General features: G+C 40.2%; 1 long non-coding RNA gene across 1 annotated transcript; it reads left to right on the top strand.

The window, feature by feature from the left end:
- Window positions 1–364: 364 nt before the first annotated feature.
- Window positions 365–8,037, top strand: LOC139633088 (uncharacterized). The gene is made up of 3 exons (XR_011693682.1): window positions 365–4,731; window positions 6,799–7,131; window positions 7,804–8,037. It is a non-coding gene; the product is annotated as an uncharacterized lncRNA (long non-coding RNA).
- Window positions 8,038–8,415: the final 378 nt, after the last annotated feature.

The raw sequence follows: 8,415 nt of genomic DNA on the forward strand, positions 1-8,415 counted from the left end.
GTGACTCTTTGTGGGTTTGTGACAATAAGAAACCCCTTTCACGTTAAACAAACAGTTGATCCCTTGTTTATATAAAAATATTGATTAGTGTTATTTAAATATTCATTGGTTTTGTCTCTTCGGTCTCAACTCCTCCCACCAGAAAACCTAATTATTCCTTCCTCTGTCTCTTTTATCCCAACTTTCCCTCTCTCTGTCCACATCCTTTAAAAATAAGCTTTAGGGGTAACAAGCGTGTCTGCGGCTCAGATGAGCCCCCAGTGGCCCGACAGTCTGCCCCTTTTGTCTCCACCCAGAGCCCAGATGCCTCTGCTCGGCCCTCCAGTTCATTGGAATGACCACATCGGCATCAGAGGAATGGCACCAGGAATTCTTTTGTGTTCGCCCTGTTTAGCCTCCCCCATGCTGGCGAACCACCGGCCTCACCCCTCCACCCCGCTAATTTAATCAGCTCAGGGTAGAAAAAAACACAGCCTCGATAAGAACTCCATTGTTTGTCCCAAATGTGAACAGACAGCTGATGAGGTAATAGTTACATGTGTGTGGGAATGTTAGGGTCAGGGTTAACCCCAACCCTCTTTGGTCTGAACCCCCTTTACTGACAAATGTTGAGGCATTTTTCTGTATGATGTGTTTAGGGTTTGACTGCTTGGTTACAGCAACACTAGAGATAGTATTAGATGCCAACTGTCCTTAGCCTCATGGTTCATTCCATTAATATGACTTTATTACATTAACAGCAATAACAGAGCTTTTTTTATGGCTCCTTAGAAGAGTGTGAGCTAAAAGGCCGTACTGTAAAATACATGATCTTGGCACTTATTAGATTCTAATACAAGAAAACAGGAGAAAATTCCCTGGCAGAGTAGCGTCATTGTGTTGAGTGCTTAGATGAACGCTGTCATTTTTAGGACTTCAGTGCGGGCGATATGTGTCAAAACACCACCCGCCTCCCAGCCACACAACCACGCCAGCCCTCATCCTCCGTCGTCCCTCATGATCGTCTCTGACAGCCTGATGGTCGATATGTAAGTGAGCTTATAGCCCAACAATAGCTTTAAAAGCAGCCTCACATGCAGCTAGACAACAGCACTCAACTACGAAATAAGAAGTGTTTATCAGAGCGAATGGTCTCTTTTTTTTCTTTTTGATGAATTGATTTTCACCAGATGCCAGCCTTCACCGCGTGAAGTGATGAATGGGTGATTAACATGGCAGGGACACGGAGCAAATGAATTTTGGTGACCCAGAAGCCAAGGCGAGTGGGAGTGTGTGGTGAGGGGCGTTCAGGGGGGAGGGCAGGGAACCACAAAGAGCAGCACCTGCACCACAGCATTGATTTACATTTTTAACATTTATTGTTTTATTGATTGAGCAGGGGCAGGTGCAGGGTCAGGGTCTGTTTTAGCCACAAAAACACTCGTCTTCATAACATAGAATAACATACAAAATCAACCCTGTTGAAAACCTTTTTCATTTTCTCCCTCCCACGCTCTCTTCGAGTCAATCCTGAATCCTTCACCTTACCAAACCTTTTAGGAGGGAGGTTGTAGTGGTTGGTTCGCTGTGCAACATGCACTGAAGACTGAGGTTCCTGTCCGTCTTTGAGTCAAAGTTAATTTCTTTTATCTAGAGAATCAATCTTTCTGTAACTTGACCAAAATATTTTTGTTTGCCCACAATCAACTGAGACAAAGATTCAGAGGTGGTGTGTCAGAAAACAAGTCACATGAAGAGTTAATCAGCCATTTCTCTGTCAGTGCTACATTGTTAGCTGCTGATAGATGAAAATCTCATATTCAACCTCCAATTTCTGGGAATTTTCAGTTTTAATTTGACATTAGTTTGAAAAAATAGAGTCGATTCTCTTGTAAAAAAAAACAAGCCCATATGTCATCTGTGCAGCAGGTTATTATGACCCATAGTTAGGTTTTGTTGCTAGGCGACATCTAGTGGCCGTAGTAATCATGACAGGAGCAAAGGGAAAAATGTGGTGACGTAGTTTACAGAGCAACAATGTCCACGTCAGGAGGAGGTTGGGGTGGATGGATGGGTCAACTGAACAACCACACAGGTTGTTTTTTTTCAACCCTCTCCATAGAAGCGTATCCTGAAATAGCTCCCCTGACATTGGTTGTCATGGCTACAATCATAAACACACAGATTGTACCCAGAGCGGCATACCCACCTTTGTGGTTTGGTTACTATAATAATGGTCATAGCTTCATTAGGTTTAGGAAAAGGTGGTTAATTGGGTTAAAATAAGTACTTCCTTGACATTAGACGATCTTTGTCATCATGGTTACAATAATAACAACATGGTTAACTTAGTATATATAGTCATGAACAATAGAGACAATTTAACTGCTACTTTCACATGAGAATCAAACGCTGCTCTCTTGGGTCACATGGAGGACTGGTTGAAATAAAAAAATTCCAGGTCCAGCTGAGATCATGATATATGAACCAAGACAAAGACATTCAGACATAGATAAGCAAGATTTACAGTGTTTTACTTGTATAACTTGAGATAATAATCTTGTCATGGTGTTTGGAGTGTAAACAGTAAAACTGACAGTAATGCTTCAAGCTATGGGCACAATGTGTCTGTGCTTGCACTTGTATTTGATTTGCATTGCCAGAAGACGAAAAACTTTTTTGCTGGATGACTCTGAGCTCGGTCATTTATTTATTTTTTTGTCTGACCTCTGCTGCATCACAGCTCTGCGTTACTGCCACAGTCTGGTGTATAGTCTTCATGTTTTTGTCCTTTCAGCTTCCCTGTCCTTCTCTCTTCTTGTTGTTACTGATGTTGATAAGACTTTCCTGCACTTCTTCATTTCAGTTGAATGTATAGAGCTAAGCCACACAGTGATAACTGTTGGTCTTCAGTTACTTTGAACTAAAAGTCTATATATTTTTTTGTAGTTGGCTTCCAAACAAATTGAGGCTTGAGAAATAAATTTAACTGGTGTATTTGCTGTCTGAACATGCACACAGACTGCAGCCGTCCGGGAAGAGAACGAGAAGCATTTACCTCCTCCCCCTTCATTAACTACAGTCAAGGTGCCCTTGAGCAAGGTGCTTAACCCCCCACTGCTGCAGTGCATCTGCTCAGTGGTCAACAGTACACAACTCTGGCTGTACTGGGCAGATGCCAGATGTAGGTGTCTGTGTATGAATGACCCTAATGAGCAACAACATTACAGAAATCTTTTACAGCTACAAGGCTGTGGACAAGCTCACCAACTGTAAGACCATGAGAGTAAAAATAAAAACAGCTACTGTCTCAAATGTCTATTTTTGTTGATGCTCGCAGCCATTTCACTCTTAGTTTGACTCATGGGAAGTTTTCTATTAATGCAGGAGTCAAAAATCAAATATTGCTAACAGACTGTGGATCCACCAGCAGGAACTCAGACTGGTCTTCTTATTTATTTAAGCACATTTTTTATTTTATGTTTCTTTTTCTTTCTTTTTTTACCCTCTCTTACATCTCTTGTATTATAACAATAACACCCTCATATACAGCGATACACAAACACACTTTCTCAGTTACATTTTCTACTTGTTCCATCAAAGGAACAAGGAGGTTTTAAGAAATACATATGTTTATTGTTTTTTCAATAGTTATCAGGATTCTTGCCACTTTCATGTCTGTATAGTTAGTGGAGAGCTATAGCCAAGGTGTGGTTAGCCTAGCTTAGCACAAAAGCTAGCCTGGCTCTCTCCAAAGTGCAAAACTACTCCTACCAGCAACACAACTCATATCCTGTTTTGTTATGTAAATATATTGCACCACTGTAATTGTTTTGTTGTTTGTATGTTCTGGTGTAAAAACCAAAAAACAAAAAAGTTTGTTAAAGTTTATGTTGTTGTTGTTGTTGTTGTTGTTGTTGTTTTGGCCACTCGGGGCAGTCAATAAAGCTAGAGACACAACAATGACATATTTACAAAGTAGATAAGACTTTTAACAAACAATTTTCATTTGGTTTTAGTTCTGTTTTTGGTCTCCACCAACTCCTGAGGGAAACATCTGGCTCTTTAGCTGCTAAATGTTGCACTGTGCTCACCAGCTAGCTGCTAACTGTGTCCGTTTACTGTTTGTTTCACTGAAACAATTTCCCTCCATGGCTGGAAAACCACGAGAATCAACCCAAGAAAAGTACATTTACAGGCTGGAAAACCAAAAATATGAACAAGAACACAGGTACAAGGTTGGTGGTTATTCTCTGTGGGTTTGTCATTAAGAGTGATACATTACACATACACATGTTGTCATTTTAACATTTGTTAACATAAAATCCTGACCAGTTGTTAGCTTGTATTTAACTATTTGTTCTATCTGATATAGAGTCTGTTGAATTGAAACAAATAGTCATCAAATCTGACAACATCTTTCCATCGCAGCCTATTTTTAGAAACTCCAGTTGACATAGAGTCTGTCCTGTGTTCCCTTGTTAGCCCTGGTCACTGTAATATTCTCCCTGCCCTGTCAAGACTTGGATTCAAACACTTCCTCACTGTGTCCTCTCTTTCCACTCTGCTGCTCTTGCTGACACAAACCCAGAGAAAGCCACACTGTGGGAGACGATTAATGGGGTTCAGGTGCTGTTCTCCGTCTCTCTTTGTCTCCCCTTTGCCTCATGACCAGAACTCCGCCCCGCCTGTTCCCCACAAGGGTTCAACATGGACACGAGCTGCTTCATCAGAATCACTTCATTTTTCAAGGTTAGTAAATGTAAAACTACTCATCTCTGAATATTTCTTGGTGAATAAAACCATTCAGCCCCTGACAAATGGTGAGCAGTTTGTCTTCTGAGAGGTTGCAGCTGAGATTAAAATCAGATTGAAAAACTACTACATTTGTACCAGTTATAATCAAGTTTAAATGAGGAATTTAGCTCAAATTTGAGCAGTTAAGAGGGGAGTTGAAGTCTGGGTGTCACAGTTTGAGTTCCAAGGTTTGGCTGGACATGAACCTCTCCTGGTTGAATCATTACTATAAAAGATGAGCAACTGTTGAAAGAAAATACCCCGCTCTTTGATTAAAAAAAAAAATTGATCGCAAAAGGGCATTTTGAGGAGAAACATCCAATCAGCAAGCTTGAAAGATCTTAAAGCTAAAAACGACGCATTCTAAAAACCTGATAAAACTTTTGGTAATTTAAATTAGCTCACTTTCAGATTCTGTATGAAAAAACTGTACGAGCCTGTATTTTGTTCCTGGTTCCAGCATTTAAAGGCTCTGACTCTGCCACGTTTGTACTTTTTGACTTGCTTCTTAATAGCAGCTGAGGCTGATGGGTATCGTAGTTTGTAGAGCCAGGTGCTACCAAACTGACAAAAAGAAATATTGTTGAAAGAAAACTTTTAAATGTGAGTTCTATACATATGAACTTGCTTTTTTAATGAAAAAAACCGAAATTGATTGATTGACATTGAAAAATTTTAAGTTTTAAGTAAATAAGATTTTTAGGAATCAGTAATGGACGAAAATGTTTTTATAAGGTGGATATTTTGTGCAGTGAAGAGCCAAAGGAGAAGCATCTACTCCTACTCCATCTTCCTCCCTTCCTCTTCCTCTCTCACTCTCCTCCTTTATCTCTCGTGATGTCTTGATATCTTTCTTTTCACCTGCCACTGCCACTCTCTCGCCTCATCCTCTCTCGCTCCCACTGCCCCCCACCTGCTGTCCCCCATCATAAATTCAGGAAGATTAATATTTCATCAGCCACTTCACTGCGCTCTCGGGGAAGAGGAGGAAGCCGGTGCACCTCGTAGGTCACGTGGTGTCGTGTGCAGACCCAGTCATTGCTCACGTGTTTTATTATGCTAACAACATGACAGAGGGGACACTCAGCTTCCTCATTATGCTTCTGAGGATTTTAGAGAAGACAAGCTGTATGAAAAGTTTTCCCAAAACATGTATTCTCAAATCTATAATTCATGTTCTCACAGTGGTTTATGTTTCTTGTTGCTCTCACACTGAAGTCAAATGTAAAAGTACAAATATCTTCAAATAACCCAGTGATGCATTGATCAAAATCAGTTAAACTGCTGTTTTAATCATGTTTGTAAAGCAGACATGCAAAAGTTGCACCGTGCAAATATCAGACAGACAGGAATATATTTCCATCAGGAGAGACTTCATTCTGAGCCAGTAAATAAACTCACTGCCCACAAGAGAAGAGAAGTGAGATGTGAGAGTCCTTGGTGATGAGACCCCATCGACATGTTATTATATTTGAAAATGAGGTGAGGCTGTGTGAAGTATAGGTTTTTTCATTTCCAAATGAATTCATTGTATTTTGGATGCTTGTTTTGCACATTGCAAGTTGTAGTTACCTTCTCACCTTGTGTACTTTTGTTCAGTCTTGTACCAAAAGCTAAAAGACCCTAAAAAGCCCCTTAAAGCTGTTGAGCTGGTGATAATCCCTCGCCCTTTCATGTTTCATGTGGTTATTTGATTCAGTGTTAAACTAAAGTAAAGAGACGTGGAGCTTTAAGAACTATCTGAACTTTCAGCTAAAGTAAAACATAACAGGGCACAGACTAAGGTTTCCAGTACCAGGTTTTTTATATTTATATAATGGCAGTGATAGAGAAAAGGCCTGTGCTGCTCACATGTGTGGAGCCAGAGAGGAGCAGATTATTCTGTGCAATTGAGTTAACCCGGAACATGAGAGCGAGGTGTTATGTTGAAGATGGAGAGATGAGGACTAGGAGGAGAAGGAGGAGGAGGAGGAGGAGGAGGGAGTGTTAAAGGCTACATTAAGGTTTTTTTGTATTCCACAGTATGCAGCGAGAATCAATCTCTCCTCCCTGAGACGACAACAATGGAAAACAGTCGCTCATTTCATCATGAAGACGCCCGGCTCTTTCTGACCGAGTGCCCTCCCACGGGCCACGAGTCAATTCTACACTGCTATTATTTAATGATAATGTGGAGCTGTAATTAAATTCTCAGCCCAGTCCAAATATTAACACACATCTCGGTTTGTTACTATGGAAACATAGATTCCAGGAAGCGGAGTGGCTTTTGTGTCACAGTATTTATATATTAATGTTTTAATGATAGCGCTGCGGTCTGATAATTAGTGAGCAGTGATAAACAGCTCACTTCGCAGGGTAAATGATATTTCTATATTTCCAATCTAATCATGCCACATTCATTAAACCCAACCATAGGATGAATATGATGTAGTTTAAATAATTACCCTGAATATTTATGCTAATATCAGATATTATCAGATTAATTTATGTTTATCTGTTGGTGGGTTTTTTTGATAAAGGATAATTACAGCAATCATCCATCAGTGATGAGATGACTTTGAGTGATGCCCTGACATCCCTAGGTTTATATAGAGGACTGTATATTTAATAAGTAGGTTATGATTAGTTTAAAATTGCTTTGAAGAAACAGTTTGACATTTTGGAAAATTGAAAACGGAGAGACAGCTTATCTAAAGGTAACAAAATCTCCCTACCAGCTCCTCTGAACATCTATACTCACAGCTCCTAGAGCATGAGGTCAGACACATAGCCTCCTATAAAACCACAAACTGTTGTTTTTACATTTTGTTTTTTTGTATGAATTTTAAAAAATTTCCATTTGAAAATGAAAACAAGGAAAATGGTAAACTATCTGGCTGCGACATAGAATTTCCTTATAGAGTGTAAGGATCTTAATATGTTTTTAATCTTCCTGTAATTTCATTAATGAATCTCAGCAAAAGTTCAGTTTCATCCAATCACAACCTCACATGCTGGCCTGTGTTGGGGGTGTGTGGGTCATTTCAGCACCCTGAAGATATTGTGACCCACCTCCATCCCTTCACCACCTCCAATCAAACCATCTGACCTGAAGTTTCCCTCTGATGATGATGTTCCTTCCTTGAGCTCCGTTCCTCACCACCACCAGTGTCCTGGCTCTGGGGGAAGTTTCCTCTAATTGGAAGGTCCTTACTCCTATGGACGACTTCCCATGGAGATCCACCTCCTCTGGAGGTCTAAGTGCCAAAGTCTACTCCTCTTGTTCACAATAAATTCCATTTTACTTAAAATATCTCATTTGCTTTTGTTCCTCTTGAACCTGTTTCACAACCACTGTCTTTTATCATCAGACTAAATTAAGCATTTTGCTACTTGCTTCCAGTCTTTGTGCTAAGTAAAACAAACTGGTCCCTGTAGCTTCATATTTAACAGACTTGTGCAGCACAGGAAGCTTTGTTAAATCACTTTGGTCTTAAATTACTGATAAACTGAGGCAGATTTCACTGTTTTACATCAGCAAAAGTGAATCTAGTTCATTCTTTATAAATGATGAGTCCTATGTCTCTGTGAGGAGGAGCAGGGAGACAGTCGACCTGGACGACCCTGCAGTTAAAGAACATTAACGGTCAGACGGCGCTG

This window comes from Trachinotus anak, unplaced genomic scaffold (assembly GCF_046630095.1).
Source record: "Trachinotus anak isolate AG129_WGS33_773 ecotype Australia unplaced genomic scaffold, CSIRO_AGI_Tana_v1 ptg000015l, whole genome shotgun sequence".
Taxonomy (NCBI): Eukaryota; Metazoa; Chordata; class Actinopteri; order Carangiformes; family Carangidae; genus Trachinotus; species Trachinotus anak.